The sequence below is a fragment of the Halichoeres trimaculatus genome, unplaced genomic scaffold (genome assembly GCF_033239565.1).
Source record: "Halichoeres trimaculatus isolate MK-OKI-2021-1 unplaced genomic scaffold, fHalTri1.1 fHalTri1_scaffold_8, whole genome shotgun sequence".
NCBI lineage: Eukaryota > Metazoa > Chordata > Actinopteri > Labriformes > Labridae > Halichoeres > Halichoeres trimaculatus.
Window position 1 is genome coordinate 24,035,488 of NW_027437186.1, and position 17,519 is coordinate 24,053,006.

The 17,519-nt window shown below is 39.4% G+C and overlaps 1 long non-coding RNA gene across 1 annotated transcript in view; it reads left to right on the forward strand.

Annotated features, from left to right (window-relative positions):
• Window positions 1-16,899, forward strand: part of LOC141794650 (uncharacterized) — a 68,418-nt gene extending 51,519 nt beyond the window's left edge. Inside the window, exon 3 of the long non-coding RNA XR_012598543.1 lies at window positions 16,253-16,899. This is a non-coding gene — a long non-coding RNA (uncharacterized LOC141794650). The remainder of the gene's footprint in view (window positions 1-16,252) is intronic.
• Window positions 16,900-17,519: the final 620 nt, after the last annotated feature.

The following is a 17,519-nucleotide window of genomic DNA, read 5'->3' on the forward strand; positions in this document are numbered from 1 at the left end:
CTCCAATGAATTAATATGTTCTCAAAACAAAAATGGAAAAACATTTAATGACATGCAAATACTCAAAAGGTAAAATATATCCTGCTTTTATCTCTAATGTTTATTTATATAGCCTATTATATCATAAAAGTTTGTGTTTTCAGTTGTGTGTTTATTTTCAGGATACCATAATAAAAAAAATAATGAAAAATGTGTAATAAAGGAAAAAAAAAAACTGAACCATGTCTGGCTCTAATGTACATTTCTTTGGACAAAAGCGGAGAACTGTTGAACTGTTGAACACTTTGAGGGGTATTATTGCCTTGTGCTTATTTATGTTTGGTAACAGAAATTAGTGGGCTAGCCAGGAATAGGTAGCTAGCTTGATGTAGCTAAATTTGTAGTTTAAACTATGACTTGAGAAATTTAGACTAAGTTACAACACTGAATTATACCCTAGCCTTTATGACAGTGAAACTTATCACTCACCAGTTAAAACTGATTCAAGAATCATGTTTACAGCTTTTTCTGCACTATATAGATTCTGTTTCTTCTTGAAGCAGCCGTCATCATGAAAGCCTGTCAAATTGCTCAAGTCACACATTTTATCCTGGATAATCCAAAATTTTGACTAAGGCTAAAAATAAAATGGCCTAAGTCACCATCTTGACATGGCCCATTGTCCTATAGAGCATAAAGAGTATGATCCTTTTAAGCTAAAGATCTAAGTGATTTGAGATGGCCAGCATTATCAAGAGTTGATTTAAGCCAAAAACTCATTTTTGTCAAAAACAAAACAGAACAAAACAAACCAACAAAAAAGACTTAAGCCATTATTTTATTAGAAGAACGATATGAAGAAGATGGGACCTAACATAGTTTAACTGTAAACTGAGCTGCCTCAGCTTAAGGCTGTGTATAATATCAGATTAGTTATTTTGAATTTTAACTGAATCATGTTCTCACTGGAGGAGAAACCTTTTCACTTTTCAAATTAATACAAGAGATGGCTTGAATGTTTTGTTTTTTTCCAACACTAACTGTCTTAATGTATTTTTTACACAAAAGACACATAGTGTCAGTCACATTTACAGCTTTTTCAGCAGTGTAAGTGAGCTTCTCTTTGCCGAATGAGTCGAGTCAGAAGAGGGAGCAGTGAGCTCAGAAATCTCATCATGCGCATTCATGAGAGGAGTTCCTCAGGAAGTTTGCATGGGATTTTGAATAAAGTGAGCAGGTGTTTAAAAAAAAACTATAAATACTATAAAATTAGTTAAAGATGTTCGTGCCTGTAACATCCAGTGTACCAATAAAAAAATGTATGTAGCTATTATTTAAAGGAGCAACCACAGAAAATGAAAATGAAAACTCTCCAAAGAGGAAACCAGACATGCCAGATGTAGTCAATGTGAAAAATAATTTTACTCCTGTTGTGAGCTTTCAGGAAACACAAAGTTCTTTTTCGAGATCCCTGGACTGAACCTTGAACCCACCACCTCTATGTGTGTAATAGTGAAACGCTGCCATCTGCTGGGCCTGCCCCGTAATGAGGTGATAGAGACTGTGTTGGCTGCTGTTTTCCCACAAATTACACAATTTTATGATTGTCTTTTAGTATTCTGGTTACTGGATTTAGCCTTAACATGCCCAGTATTAGTCATAAAACTCTCTAAGCCCAAACTTTACAAAAACATGTGGTCGCTTGTGCACTCATGTCTGTGTGTGTGTGTGTGTGTGTGTGTGTGTGTGTGTGTTTGCAAGTATAAGTGGCATAGAGAGGCTGCTTAAAGCTTAATTGAGTATGAGTGTCAATGGCAGGGCGGCCCTTTTTTTTTTTTTTTTTTTTTTCAGAGCCAGTGAAAGGTGTTGTGAAACAGTGAGTAAAATGATTGCCAGCCTCTGAAAAGGGCTGCTGGAAAATAAGCTTTTGATGAAGAGGTCAGGGTGAGGTTCTTAAAGGGGAGGAAGATTCAAGTATTAACATCTTTTTGCCTGTTTTTGTTCACATGAAATGTATTATTCTGGGTCATGTTAGCCATTAGATAAAGGGCAACCTGGACTGTTCATGTGCTGGCATACACATCCATGTTGAAGTCAGGGCCATGTTGCTCCATGTCCCATGAAGGCTCAACTCAGTTCAAAGCCATGAGGAGTGTTCGGCTGTATTTCCCTGACAGCTGCCTCTCGGCCTGCGTGTTGAATAATCATCTCCGGGCTTATTAGTTTGGTTATAGCGTCTCAAATTCTCTGTCCTTCTGCCAGATAGGCATCAATGTTTTTTTTACTGGAGCACTGTGTGATAGAGGGACATTCCAGGAAGTGCTGTTACATTAGCTGTAAATATGATTTGTTTGTGTGCATTTACATTGCACTAGATGTGTTTTCATCAGTTCAAGGCCAGATGCAGAAGCTTTGGTCCACTGCATTAATGTGCTGTTTAACACAAACCTGTTTGTGCCTCGCTGTAGTTTTCCAACTCTTCCCTTTCAATTACCCTCGGTGTGAGCACAAACCCTGCAGCGCCAGAGCAGCTGATGAGCTGAAACCATTAAATAAACCAGGAGTTCAAAAGGACCTCAGTATTTGATTGCTACATGCAGAAGTGATTAGGGATGGTGTAAAAGCTTGAGTCACTTTTTCTATTTGTGGGGTCTTGGTGCAGAGACATCCACAGATTTATCTCATGGTTGCACAATTCTCAGAGGGTTTGGAAGGAACTCGATTAACCTTTGATACTGCAGAGAGGTCACTTTTTAAAGGTCTGTTCGATTGAGAAGTCGTTAGATTTTGGGTTTCCTGTTTCATTTTTTTGGTGTTTTGGTTTTGGTTAAAGGTGTAAACCAGCAAAGAGGCCCTGGACAAACATATTCACTTTGCTATATCTCTTTCTCTCCATGTTTTATTCCTCCTTCTCTCTTTCTTCACACAGAATTTTCTGTTTATGACTATCCACAATTCTGAATCAACAAAACTTGTGATACTGAACTTGACAAAAAGCTGGATAAAAAAAGTTTGGTAAGAAATCCAAAATCGATTAAGGAGAATGCAACCCTTTGAAAGCGTCCTCTTTGCTTGTAAGGAAATCATTTTACATGTGTATACTTCCATGCTCAAAAACACTCTAGACGATCCATCTGTAATAGATGTGCCATGACTCCTTTCCATGGGTCGATGTGTAATGTGTGTGATCAGGCTGTCACTTGTGTCACATCTGCTATTCAGAATTATTAACTGATGAAATGGAGTTTTGACCAATCAGACTCAAACACAAAACACAATCAGATGATTTGGAATAAAAGTAGGTAACAGCCTTATAAGTCCTGGCTTGTGAACTTGAAGATTTGTCACAGGTTTGCTCCATGGGTGTTATGTGATTTTTTTTCGTCACATAATTCTTTTCACATATCAATCATAACAAAAAATGGATTAATCGAACACAACTTAACTCAGTAGAGTGATAGCTTGATAGCACATTGTGTATCTATGTTAATTCTAACAAAACCTTGTTTGCAGTTTGTCCTACATACCACAAACTGAGAAACAACCATGAAAATGCCTGGTTGTGCTGGTAATGTCCATCAATGAGGTCACATGTGTTAACGTGCATGCTGTTACAAATTGCTGATAACATATCGTACTGTTTCATGGGGAAAGATGTCGCGCTAGGACAAGGACCGAAGAGGCACTTCAAAATGAGGAATCGGGTTGAACGCTTGTGTAGTTTCTGAAGCAGAACTGTTGAAAACAGAGTCAACTTCACTTGTTTAGTTTTTCCAGTAGTCACATTAGATTTAGCTGTTCTCTGGATGATACACATCAGCAGCTCTGTTGCATGTCATCACCAGGAAACACAAATCAGCCAAGCAGGGATCAGTGTAAACTCTAAACATCCTCTGGACCTTAACGCCCTCACCCTGCAGATTAACGTGCTGCCCCTATCGCTGTTCCCCACATGGTCTCCTCTCCTGCACAAAGACCGTTTTCATTTCTTTTGATTTTAGCTTCAAACAAAGATGACTTCAGATTTAAATATACTTTACGAGAAGTCCTGCATGGTTCTGAATTTGTCTGCCCTTGTCCTCCTCCTCCTCCTCCTCCTCCTCCTCCTCCTCAGATAAGTGCCGGCTTCCTGGATGGTTGTGCCAGCCTTCCAGGCAGACAGCCACAGGGTCCCAGACCACTCTGTCAATTAGACTGCACACACACACAACCACATGAAAACAGAAACAGGGTGAGTTAAGAATGTTAAAATGAAAAAAATGAATGTTTTTCTTGTTTTCTTTCACTGGTCGTCATTGTAGAAAATGATGCTTTGGGTTTGTGTTGTGATGTATGTGAATAAACATAACCAGAGCACAAAAAGAAGTCCCTAAAGGAGACTTAGAATGTAGGGCAGAAGGGAAAAAGTCGTCTGGCATCTGTTTTGAACAGCATGTTCGGTCCTTACTCTGTATGTAGCATTTTATGTTTTGTATACATCAATCAGCCCCTTTATGCTGCCATCAGTTCACAATCTGTCACTGAAAAGAAAAAGTTGCACTACATACACACACTGTCATCAGCTGCCGATTATAACAGGGGTTTGTCTGGGTGATAATGACAGCCCTGTGGCTGTAGCGAACACAGACAGCCTCACAGACAAGCAGACAGTGGCAGAACTCGATTCTGTGGTGCTGTTTCTTGATGGCAGTTATGGGCGCCTGCCAAAAGAGGAGCATGTGCACACAAAGTGATGGAAAAATACTCTCAGTGTCATGCATTCACACATACTGTGTTTAATGCTAACAGGATCTTTGCTGTGTGTAATATCATGGCACATGGTGTTCGCACAGTAAACACTCTCAGAAGCAAGGCGAGCATATGCACACACACATTCGCACATATCTACTGTACACAAAGACAAGCACTGAACACCATGTTACCACAGGGATTTACATGTCATGTGTCGCCTCCTTCAGTATTTGTTTTTTTTTTTAGCAGAGGCCAAGATGTCCCTTCAGGGAACATTTCAGGTCATGAGTTCAGTCTGTCAAAGCGTGACAAAGAAGACATCTCAGGAAACTCTTGACCGTTACATCAGCTCGACTGTCTTCATTCTTCAAAACTTTCTTATATTTGGCACAATTTTGCAGCGATAGCATCCTCTCTGTCGTATGGTTCTCTTTGCATCCCTCTGACCCCTTCAAGTCTCAAAGCCTATAAACACCCATTTTTCCTCTTCCTTCACCCCTCCTCCCACAGCCAGACCTTGACTCATGCACCCCAGGGGCCACCCAATGTCAAAAGGCAGACGCCCCACCCCCACGTCTATTCGCTCATGACCCCCTAAGACCACAACAGGAACCACATTCTTTCCTTTGTGGCTGGTCTTTCATCCTTCTCCACCACCGATCAGGGCACCAGAAATAACCTGCAAAGATGTATTGTGTGGCGAAAAAACGGGAACCTTTTGTTCGGGCTGTGCCACGACCTGCTGATAAAGTAAACACATAACACTCCAACTTTCTTACTTTCTTTGTGGGTCTCTGAACATATAAGGGTGCTTGTGCTTTCCATTGCAAATGTGTGGGAGTGACAGGTTTCGTCAGGGAAATGACCTATGAAAGAATCATGTTATTTTGATTTATAGGTATGTGTGCTCTCAGGGAGTGTCAGTCAGTGCATCATAAGTTCCACTGAAACTAAGTTCATCATGTGCATTGAACACACAGCTTCATTGTGTTTCTGCAGTTTGCATATGGACAGAACATCAAAGAGTGCTGCAACTGATGTGATGCTTTCAAGACAGTTAAAAGGACAGCTTTTAGCATTTATAAAGGCAGGTATGCCACTCCTGTTGACCCAGAGACAGCAGCAGCAGCAGGCAGAGTGAGACAGGATCTGACAGGACAAGACAGTATGAGGTGTGGTGTGTTTATCTTTTGGTTAGGCTTCCTTCATTACACACGCACTTCCTGCACTACAGATAACACCTTGGGATTGTGGTTAACAGAGTCCTATATCTGCTCTTTGTTTGACATAAAGAAGCTTTTTAAAGGTTCATTTCAAGGATCTGTTTGATTGTTCTGGATGAGAATAAGGTTCGACATGGAGCTCATTTTTACACTTCATTAAATGTGAGTAGTTTGAGATAAGGAGACTGAAGCCACTGCCAATTTTGGTTAAGTAAAGTGAGCAGGCCTCATCTTTTGGCAGTTTTTAATATTTTTTTTTCTTTTTGAGGTATGTGAAGAATGATTTAATGTTCCCCAAGTTTCCCAGAAGACCTAACTGGTTGCACTGATTTCAAGTCAAATAAAAAACATGATCAAAATTGGTGATCTGATATTCGGGAAACCCGGAGGTAAAACACAAATGATCACCCATAAAGGTATATGGGTAAAGTATTCTAACTAAAGAATGAGGCATGCATCCCAGATGTTCAAACTTTCTCTGGTTTTATCCAAGCAGCAACCTTGGGTCTTAAGAGAGCCAGTGCAGAAGAGCAATACTTTGCAGTTCCTCAAGAATCCACTTGAGGCTGGCTCCGGAAACAAAGGAACCACATAGACACCCATTCAAAAAAGATTATTTTAATGATGTTTGACAATAAGCACCTCTACATCCTGGTTCAGAAAAGGAAAAGAAGTTTCAAAAACTAATTGGTGATCTCAAAGACTACAGTAAGTCCATGTACTGCACGGTCTATCCAAGTCTGTGAGTGATAGACAACCTGTCCTACATTACTCAACTAGGTGTGATGTCTGTGACACGTCATGTTAACATACCCAGCCAACATTTTAATGATGTAAATTTGTTCTGATCAATCCAAATATTTCTGTGTGATCAGGTTTCTTTCACTCCCCCCTCATCAGAATTAAAAACAATACTTCTGTCATAGCCCTGATGCAATTTTTTGATTGGCATATGACAGTTGAGAGTTATGCAGGGACCCCTCCCCACAGGATTTCTCAAGTGAAGGAAGAGTGATGTTTGTTTTGAATGTCAGATCACTCCCTCTTTCATAAACCCACAATTTCCATGTCAGCACTGAGTGCCTTTCCCTGTCTGACACTCTTTGTTGGACAAACACTTAAAGTAATCCAGCAGGCTTTATGCCAGTAACCCAACTGTATTCCAACAGAAACATACAGTACAGTGTTAGCAGCCAGTCTGCAGGAAAGTATTCTTGTACAAAAATTAACTGTGTCACAAGTCTGGACTTCATCCAGTCAGTGAATCATTCGTTGAAATAGTCAAAGAAAAACACAGAAATGGGTTATTGTTTCAGGCATTTTTTCTGATGAGCCAAATAACCTGTAAATCCATTGACATTTCATTCATTTGTGGGGTGTTTCTGGTGATTTTGAAGTGATTGTTAATGTAAAATAGATTATAATCCTTTTAACAACTCAGATTAAAGAATGTAAATTTAGATATGCAAGTCATACTGAGGAACTGATAGATACTGCTTTACGTTTATAAATTGGTAACTTCAAACCTCCAATTCAAGACACTTTTATTTAACAAAAACCCACATATATGGGATCATGGTGCAATTGTTCTTTTTATCAGCAGATCTTAATCTGTTATCCCCCCTGAAGTCATAACTCTGACTGACAGACAACTCAGTGAAACTTTAAAGCACTGAATCCAAGATGTTTGATTTCTGCATCGACAGTGGAAAAGCTGTCTTTTTAATCGTGTCTGATAGCAACTCAACCTTCATTTCGAAGATAAATTGACTGTGATTTGTAAGTTCTACCTGTGGACATGCTGTTGTGTTGCTTTTGAAGGGAAACTGAACTGTGTTTTTTTTTTATGCCTGTTATAAGCTCAAAATGCCAACAACAATAGTTGCCACTGGTGACACAACTTTTTGATTTTTTACTCAGTCGTTACTGAAACAAGGTAAACTTGGATGTGGCATCATGTCCAGCTTCAACATTCAACTACTGAGGCTCATTAAACACATGAAAGGCTCGATGAGCATGCTAGTGATTTGCTTTGGTGATAAGCACACTAGCAGTTAGCATGACACTAAGCTAAAAGCTAGCTAAGTGGGTATCATTAGCAACTGCCCTTTAAATGTGTTTTTATCTTACAGTTTTATTGTATGCACCCTCATTTGTCTTGTGTTTACAGTATGAATATTTTTGTATACTACTAATACTTGTGTAGTAACTTTAGTTAAATGATGTTAGCATGCTGAACAACATCACAGTGATACCAAGCGGCAACCTCCGGTCTGAGAATATGAGACAATGCGGAAGTGCTAAAATCTGCTGTTTCTCGAGTGTTAGCTTGAGGCTGGCTCCGGAAGTACCAGAAGTCACATACACACCGAGCCAAAAAAAGCCATTTCAAAGCAGAAATTAACCTATTTACAGCCTGGTTCACAAATCGTCTCCTGCCTGAATCACTAATTTTACTACCGGCTCCCACTGTACGGGGGGGTGATTTTTTTTCTAATGGGGCTGTTCAGATAATATTAAGATTGCGAGCTCCCCCAATAAGAGGCACAGCTGAGGGTCACGTGACGGCCGGCGCCCTATGGCTGTAGGCGAAGCCCTTGCCACTACCAATATGGCCGCTATAGCCAATGTGCTTCATTTTACGTTTCAGAAACAGATAGGTGACGTCAGCTAGACTACGTCCATGTTTTATACAGTCTATGGGTGATACTAAACATCACAACTCTAACAGCATATTAATATGAACATCCACTAAATTTAATGTACGCTAGAATTAAAGGAGGCTAAATCATCATTTACGTTCTAACTGACACTACCTGACCATCACTCAGCATCCAGACCCAAATATGATGTTCAACTGGTTCTCACCAACAGCTGGCTTTCCCCAAGGAAGACCATACATCCTATTTTGCTCAGACATTCCCCCATTATGTATTTGCTGGAATTATAAAATTCCCTATGCTAATATCTAACTTTTGCTCAGCTTGTTCTAGGGACCACTAACATTCATGATAAAATGCTTTACTTGGCCTCTGGGATTATTCAGCTGTACCTACCTGTCATGAAGTTGAGCATGCACGCCACATGTGTCATGATGGAAAGACCCAGGCTGCTACTTCTTTCAGATCAAAACAGAAAACATGCTCCGTCTACCTTTGCTACACTCAAAGATAGAAAATGCCATAGTGTTATGGTTCTGCAACAACCTTTATTAATTTAAATGCCTCAAACTCTTGATTAAACTTGAACTTAGTTGTGAGGTGTCATTTAAGTTGCCTTAAGTTGCATTATATGTAAAAGTTCATTTCAAAATAGAAAGGGAATAGGTTAAAAAAACATGTATAGTTTATAAAGCAATGTTTTCCTCTATATCTGTGGGTATCCTTGTAGTATCCCCATTAGGCCTTCTTGCCCCTACAAGAAAACAGACAGTTGGTTCATCCTTAGCAATGTATTTGAAATGAAGTTGAATTGGAGCACTGAGCAGCTTAAGAGGATGTAAGAGATATAAGACGTAAAAACTAATGTGATGACGTTAGAGTTTTGTTTGACTTTAACACACCCTGTAGACAAAGAGGTTCTTATACATATACTCTAGTAACAGTACTTTTACATGCCTGTTACATGTTTTGACCCACACGTTTGTTAGTAGTTTATGTCACTCCCAGTTTTCTCCATTGTTTCTCAGTCTATTTTCTGTCCTGTCTTTAGATCCAGGCATAAAAGCGTCTGCCCCAAAAGGGACAAAAATCCCACCTGCTCTTTTCTTTATATATTTATATATTTGACAATCAGAAATATTTCTTGTACAAAGTACCTAATAAAAAGATATCATCATTCATTTCTCTCTGTTTCATATCCATCAAGAAACCCCTCCCAGGGGCTTTAAAAAGCACAGAGTTGGGAACGATAAGATCTCCAGCCAGTCTCCTTAACTTTGCGTCTTGTATCTTATCACTGAACTATATGCAGCTTGGCGGCTCACATACTCACAGGATCACCTGCCACAACAACAGTTTCAATGATTGGCCGCTCTCCAAAACATGATGCATGGAAGGGATTTCTGCCTCCTGTCCTGCACATGAAATTTCCCTGACGAAATCTGAATAGGAGGAAGCTTCCAGTAAATATTTAGACACAGCTAAATTACAGATATGTCCAGATCAGAAAACAGATCACTGCTGTTTATATGTTAATATGTCAAAACAAAAATGCACACTGTTGTTCAGCATACACTTTGTGCCTCTTTCATGCTGCTGTGGACTTTTTTTTTTTTAAGTGGGAAGAGCAAAGCAGAGCTGGGTCCATATGACACAGATTTTAAAGCACTTTGTGGTTGGTTTTGGCTGCTGGAAATGCCACTATAGCACCCATGGTATGCACCAGGGAGAAGAGAAAATGAAGAAAGAAGGAAAATGCTTTACATAAAAAGCTCCTTTGTGTCTACCAAAAACTGAAGATTTCTCCATGAGAGCTTTGATTAGTGGATTAATGTTTGAAGTAGAGGCTTTTTGACATGTCAAGTAGTAGATTGGTGAAGAGGGAAGAAAAAGTTTTGAAGCAAAGCAAACCTATTTGTTGAGAAACATAACATCTATTTTAGCCCAGATTTGTTTAGGTATCACTTCTGCATAGTTACTTTACATATCACGATTTTGTCTCTCAGTCATAAATCCTTCCCTAAACTTATGGAGGAAAAGGAGAAGTTGGAGGGCGACAGAAAGCAGAAACAGTCACTAAGCTGAAAAAAGAGAGTGGGGCTCAAAGCTCATAAAGCTCCTTCCTCCCACTCTCCTGACACCCAATCAATCTGTTCCTGACATCCTGCTCTCTGCACAGGTCCACCCATGAACACAAGCCTTTTCACATGGTACCGTTTTGTTCTTAACAGGTTATGTAACAGTTCTCTTTAACACAGGGTCTGGATGTCATAGGAGCGTTCAGTGTTCATATTGTGCATATAGAGTGATGTCAGGGTAATTTGCTGGTACTGAAGAACTCAGGAGGCCATGAAAAGCCACCATAGTTCAGCTGTCATCCTTTAGTTTCTTAACCCTGTAAAGTCTGACCCATCAAAAATGGCCAGAAAACTCATTGTTTGGACCTGAGATGTTTGCTAATCCTTTTAACAAAATCCACAAAACTATATTGCTACATCATTTTGTGTATGATACATTTTTTTGTACCACATTTGGCACATTGGGCGGTTTTGGCAACTTTGTTTTAGTAAAGTTGTTAGTAAAAATGCATTCTTTTAATGCAGAAAATACTTAAAATAAAAAAAGCAATAATTTAGATGTTATTCTTAATGCAACTTTTTGAAAATTAGCAATGTTTTTCATGAAAAATGATTTTAAAAAAAGGGCCAAAATACAACTTCAGCTGCCTACAGTGGAACAATAATTCTCAAATTTTTTTGTAAGTTTGTTTTTACATTTTTAACAGGTGTCTACGGAAAATATGTATCATGTTGGCGAGACAGAGGTTTTTTAAAACTCATATAGGCCATATACTGTTAATGACTCGAAGATTCATAGTGAACTGGTTTACAAATGTGTAGTCACATAAGATGATAAGCATCAAGCTTGTACTTTAAAATGTTTACTCCATACCGTGTTCCCACAGACTATTTACAACTACACACAGAGGAATACCACTTAGGGATGTTAACAATCATAAGTATGGAGTAACTGAACATAATTGCTTAAACCCTCGTCACTTACAGATAAACAACACGTAGTGTCATACTATCTTAGCATGTTCCAATGCCTACCATTTCTTTGGAGGAATATACAATACCTGCACCAAACAACACAGACATAAAGGTTGAGAACTTATTATAAAACATTACTCCGCCTTTAGATACAAAGCCAATGCTGAGGGATTTTCCAGGCAAAGCTGGCATGCCAGTATCTGCAACATTAGTGTGTCTGAGCAGCAGTGATGGACATGGTTGATCCTTGGTGGGAGCACTTTGACGTGTGTGTGTTGAATTTATGGCAAAACTTATGGAGCTGAGATGCAAGTCCTTCAGAATTCAAATAGTGTAGTTACATTTTGGAGGAGGTGCACGTCATGCTTTAGTATTCTTCTGTGTTAGAAAGACGGGATCAAGTTTCATTATTTTAAAGGAATTATTTACTGTGGATGAATTGATCATGCTTATGAAAGTCACACAAATCAGTCATTAATGCAGAGCATGGATGAATGAGGAGATGTATGTGAGTAAACAAAACAAAAAAGCAAAGACCAAACCAGACCTCTGAGGAAGAGGGAACAGAGATGTTAGAAACAGCTCAAATGAGCTGAAGCTGCCTATTGACTCAGGTGCACACAGTGCTAACTGGTTTGGCCCAACTTGGTCATATTTTTAGAGTAATTTAAATGTTTGAAAGTCTCAAATGATCATCACTTTTACTTTTAGAAGAAGGGAACTGAGGGATATTTTAACAATGATCAAATTACAGTTGACATTATTCTGCTTGGGTTTATCAGATTCTAAATTCTCAGTTGCTAGCATAGCATAATAAAGTATTTATAGATAGTTGGCAGGTTGAAGCAATAACTTGTCTGGCTTGCAGCCTCATAAAATGAAGGTTGATAATGTTGGCATGTTCCCGTAACAGGCTGAATAAAATCAGAATCAGAAATACTTTATTGATTCCCAAGGGGGAAATTACAAATGAGTTTCATCCCTTCCAAGAAACATAAAAATACAGTGACATGAAACATGGGGAGTACAGGAGCAGGAGAACTGTGGAGGCTCCCAGTGTGCCCAGTGCCCTGTTTCAATAGTTGTGAAATGAAAAACAAGAGGGAGGAGAGGGAAATAAAAAGCAAATTCCAGACTACGCTCCCAAATGGGAATAGTGTGAGATCAAGGGAAAAACACCTCAGCACATAAGCATATAATAAATCACAACAACAAACATGAAGACTTGCACATATGGGAGAGGGGAGGGTGTTCAGGAAAGGGAAGGTGTCACAGCACAGACAAGGACTCAACTTCATTTGTTCTTTCTCAAGTTGATTTGATTGATTTTTGATCTTTCAAATAAAACTGACAAAAAAGAAAAGTCATTCATTCATAATCAAAGACCACCTCTGTAGTTATTGTGCAGCAATACTCCCTGACCCCCTGATTGATCTTGTGACCCCTCAGCGGTCTGACATTGCAAGTTTCAAACTCTTCAACCTTTCACTTCATCAAATCAGAAATCCTAATCCTGCAGCTGTTGTAACATAAGGTTATTCTGATGTGTGTAAAAAGTCTGTCACTGGCGTCATGCATGCCCAAGTGTCTGGAAAGCAGCTTTTGTTGCCTGCATGTGTTTTTTGTCTGCATGTCTGGCAGCAGTACCAATAAATGAGCTGGTGGCTTCTCTCTCACGCCTATTGCCAAGATATGTTTTGCCTGCTGAATGTTTCTTCTTTCCTCCTTCGCCTCCTCTTGTAGCCTGTCTGTGTTTTCTTCTTTCATGTCTTTGTTTGTTTACATTCTCAGTGGATGGAAATCACAGACTCAGGAAGATGCAGCCAGGAACAAGGCTGTGCTTTCTGTCTCTCTTTTTCTTTGTCCTTTCCTTCCTCCTTTCTTCCTCGCTGAAATGCTAGCGGTCTGGCTAGATCAGGGTTTCCAAACTAGCGTCTGCATTTGGGGGGTCCCTGGAGAGCAGCCCCGCTATAATAGCCGGTGGGTGGAGTGGGCTGCTGGCAAGCACAGGAGAGGGAAAATGAGTAGCGTGCTATGGGGCTTTCCAAACCTTAAACTCCGTAAAAGGCCTTTGTGGGCGACACTGTGCTGGATTTATCTGTTTTTCACAAACCATCCAGCATGTGATGAAGGACAAAGGTTGAAAACTGTTCTGTGGCCTGTTTGGCTTTCTCACACTCATGTTTGGTGACAAATGCTGTGGTCAGGCTTGTAACACTTTGAGGTTGCAGAAGAGATCTTATTTAAGTCTTTGCTGTTTGTGTCTCTGCCCTATATTGCACAACTCCTCCTCTGCTCTGTTTCCTCTTTTTTCACTTTCTGTAAACATGCACATAAACTTACATTCAGTTTGTATCCACATGATTGTCTGTGGTATGTGTGCATGCCACTGTATATATATTTATAGTCATGCGTGTATATGTGTCACAGTTTTTCTATTGAAAAGATGTTGAAAGACCTCTCAGGCCATCTTTTATGAGACATCAAAAGACAGTAAAAGTTTATGTTTGGACCTACAAGTACTTTCCAAAGTTTATATATTGCTGCGTAAATGATGCAACAGCTGCCAGATCAGGCAACTCATGATCACAATCACCTGAGAAAGTTTTCTCACAGTTAGGCAGTCTATGTATTTAGCTGCAAGATTTCTGATCTCTGAAGCTTACTTATTTATTTATTTTCATTATTTGAATATTATTATATACAAAGATGCTTATTTCTCCTTTCATTTTCCTTTCATTTTCTCTTGTATTTTCCTTTCTCTCTATTTCTGCAAAACCATTTGTACACTTTTTGATACCCCATGTAGATTGAGCGTGATGTCTTTTCCTTTAGTTCTTGTAGTGTGAATGAGTGTGAATGAATATGATGTTATTGTTCCAAAATGTATCTAAAATGTCTTTTCCTTTTCTGTACACTTATCAATAACAGAAAAACTAGTAAAAAAAAATATTGGACAAAAAAAAAAGATTTCTGATCTCTGCCTCCTCACTGCGCTCAAACTCTCAGCACCATCGTCTTCCTGAATAGGGGGTTTAAGATATCGTGCCATCCCTCTAATAAAGTTAATCTACAAAGATTGGTTATATTTTAAGCTGAGACACCAAACTATAACAATTCTGTGCTGCTGAATTAAAGTTTTGATCATCCCAAACAACGTGAGTTGACTAGCTGAAATTTCTGTATTGATGACCAGTCACTCGTGAAAATTTAAGTGTAGAAATAAAGATTTGTAAGCACAAATGGGATTTGATTCAACCTCACAAGAGCTGTAAATGCCATGTGAAAAAGTCCCAAAAGCTTAAAAAATATTTGGAGTCAAGGCGTTTGTTTGTGAGGAGCTCCAACCCTCACTCAACTTCTCCCAAACTTTTTCACTGCTCGACTTTCATAAACTCCAGCTCCAAACTAAGTGGTTTCCTGTGCACATATCAGTGTAGTGGAAGTGTAAACTGACAATATGAACAGAATAGTTTTACAAAACCTACTGACAGCTGGCATTTTGGCAGAGCTCTGCAGAGCATTACCGACACTCCAAGGCCCAAGTATGAAGTGCTCATAACAGTTTTGGCCATTGCGCTTGCCTGCAAAAGTACAAACCAGGCTTTTAGGTGCCCTTGCATTTTGCTCTGTTGTTTGCTTTCCAGGAACACCCCAACCAACTCTTTCTTCAGGAAAGACTAAATGCGAGGAACATGTATGAAGAAGTAACTATTCCATTTAGTGTATGCAAGTATGTCAGAATTCAGGTTTTTTAATTTTTGTCCACTGCTGCACACGCAGCCAATCTATTTTTTAATTTTCTTCTTCTTGAAAAAAATTATCTCTCAAGACTTCTAAAAACATTCTTCTTCACTTCACATAGCCTTTAAAAGCCATATTTATATATATATATATATATATATATATATATATATATATATATATATATATATATATATATATATATATATATATATATATATATATATATATATATATATATATATATATATATATATATTTTTTTTTTTTTTTGTAAAATACATTACAAAAATGTATATCATGTTTTCTGTATACCGGATTTCATCAACTGGTCCATTTTTTTTCTAGTTAATTTTTATGAGGTTTTTATGCCTATAACTCAGAGAGGACAGGACAGTAGATAGAGAAGGAAACGGTGAGACTGGGGAGTGACATGCATCAAAGAGGCCACAGGATGGATTTGAACCCAGCGCAACTGCCAGGACAGTGGCACCCCAACAATGTGAATTTGTAAAAGTGTCACTACTAATCTAATCTGCTCCTTTTCTAATCTAACATGAATGAACCATTAAACTATAAAGCAGAATTGTGTCTTTGAACTTGTTAACTTGGAAGATGAGTCAGTTCAAAAATGCTTTCAAGCTTAATTTTCCTCCTTGAAACCACTTGTGTGTGTGTGTGTGTGTGTGTGTGTGTGTGTGTGTGTGTGTGTGTGTGTGTGTGTGTGTGTGTGTGTGTGTGTGTGTGTGTGTGTGCGCGCGCGTGTGTGTGTGTGCGCGCGTGTGTGTGTGTGTGTGTGTGTGTGTGTGTGTGTGTGTGTGTGTGTGTGTGTGTGTGTGTGTGTGTTGATATCTCCCCATAGCAAATTCCCATGCAGAGGAGTGAACCACGCCACAGCTTTAAATCTTAAAGGAAGCAGATAAACTGGAGCACCAGTGACAGCTCCGACTTCCTCCCCTCAGAACTAACTGTGCTCCCTAACCTTGGGAAAAGAACCGCCACGTGCCCCAGAGAGGAGGGATCAGACGACTTTGTGATGAAGCACAGAGAAGGAAAAACAAGATGACGAGGAAGACCCCCTGGCTCTGCTCCCTCCTCTGACCCTCCTCCCATCCCCTCATCTTGCTGATTATGAGCACGTATCAAAGGAAGGGAGGAGTGATTAAAACAAAAAACAAAAAAACATCCAAATCTCAGACAGGCGTGAAATGTATCTACTGACTCACTCTATACAATAAACTCACACAAAAACACAGACTGACTTCTTACGCTGACGACCGCATTGTTTAACCGCTGAAAGGCATACACAGACATGTACACAAACAAGGCAGGAGCAGGGCGCACACTTGGAAAACACTCTGAGCAAACATGGGAAGAGGCCTTTTGCTTTTGTCGCAGACATGCAAACCTGAAGGGAGGCAGGAACAACAGACATCAGCCCTGCCTTTGCTTCAAGCACCATTGTCCTCTCTGTCTTTCCCATTTACTCATCTCTCTGTAAGAATAAAAGCACCAACCGTTTGGACTTAATCACCCTCCAGGCTTTTTTTTCTCAATAGCAACTGGTGTTTCTGTGCAGAAGATATAAGGGGAAGTGAAAGAGGACACAATATTGGAGGATTTCACAAAGAAGGTTAAAGCCTTTCACAGAAAAAGGCTCCAGAGGAAGGAATGTATACATACAGTAAGCCTCTCTCTTTTGTTAGGTACAGGTGTAGTCTTTCAGGGATTAAAAGAATCTTTACATGGCAGAAAACAAGTCAAATGGGTCCAATACACAATGTCCTGCAGAGATAGCGCCTGGCTGTTGATACTTTACAGAAACTTTTTAAGGCCTCTTATTTACTTTCCTCCATCTACTTCAAAGATGTCCATCTGTCCTCATCCTTGACAGAGACCCTCACCAAAGCAACAAAGTGGGCTCACACAGATCAGTAATCTGTCGGCACTCCTTGGGAACCTGAAGCGCTGAACCCAGCAGCTTCAAGAGTATCTTCTCCCACAGGGTTTGATGGCACTCCAAGATCCTGTTTTGTTCCTCCTCTCCTTTATATTTGAAAGGAAAAATGAAAACATTTATCAGACTGAGTCCATTCATCACACGGCAGCTACAGTGGCTTAATGAGCAC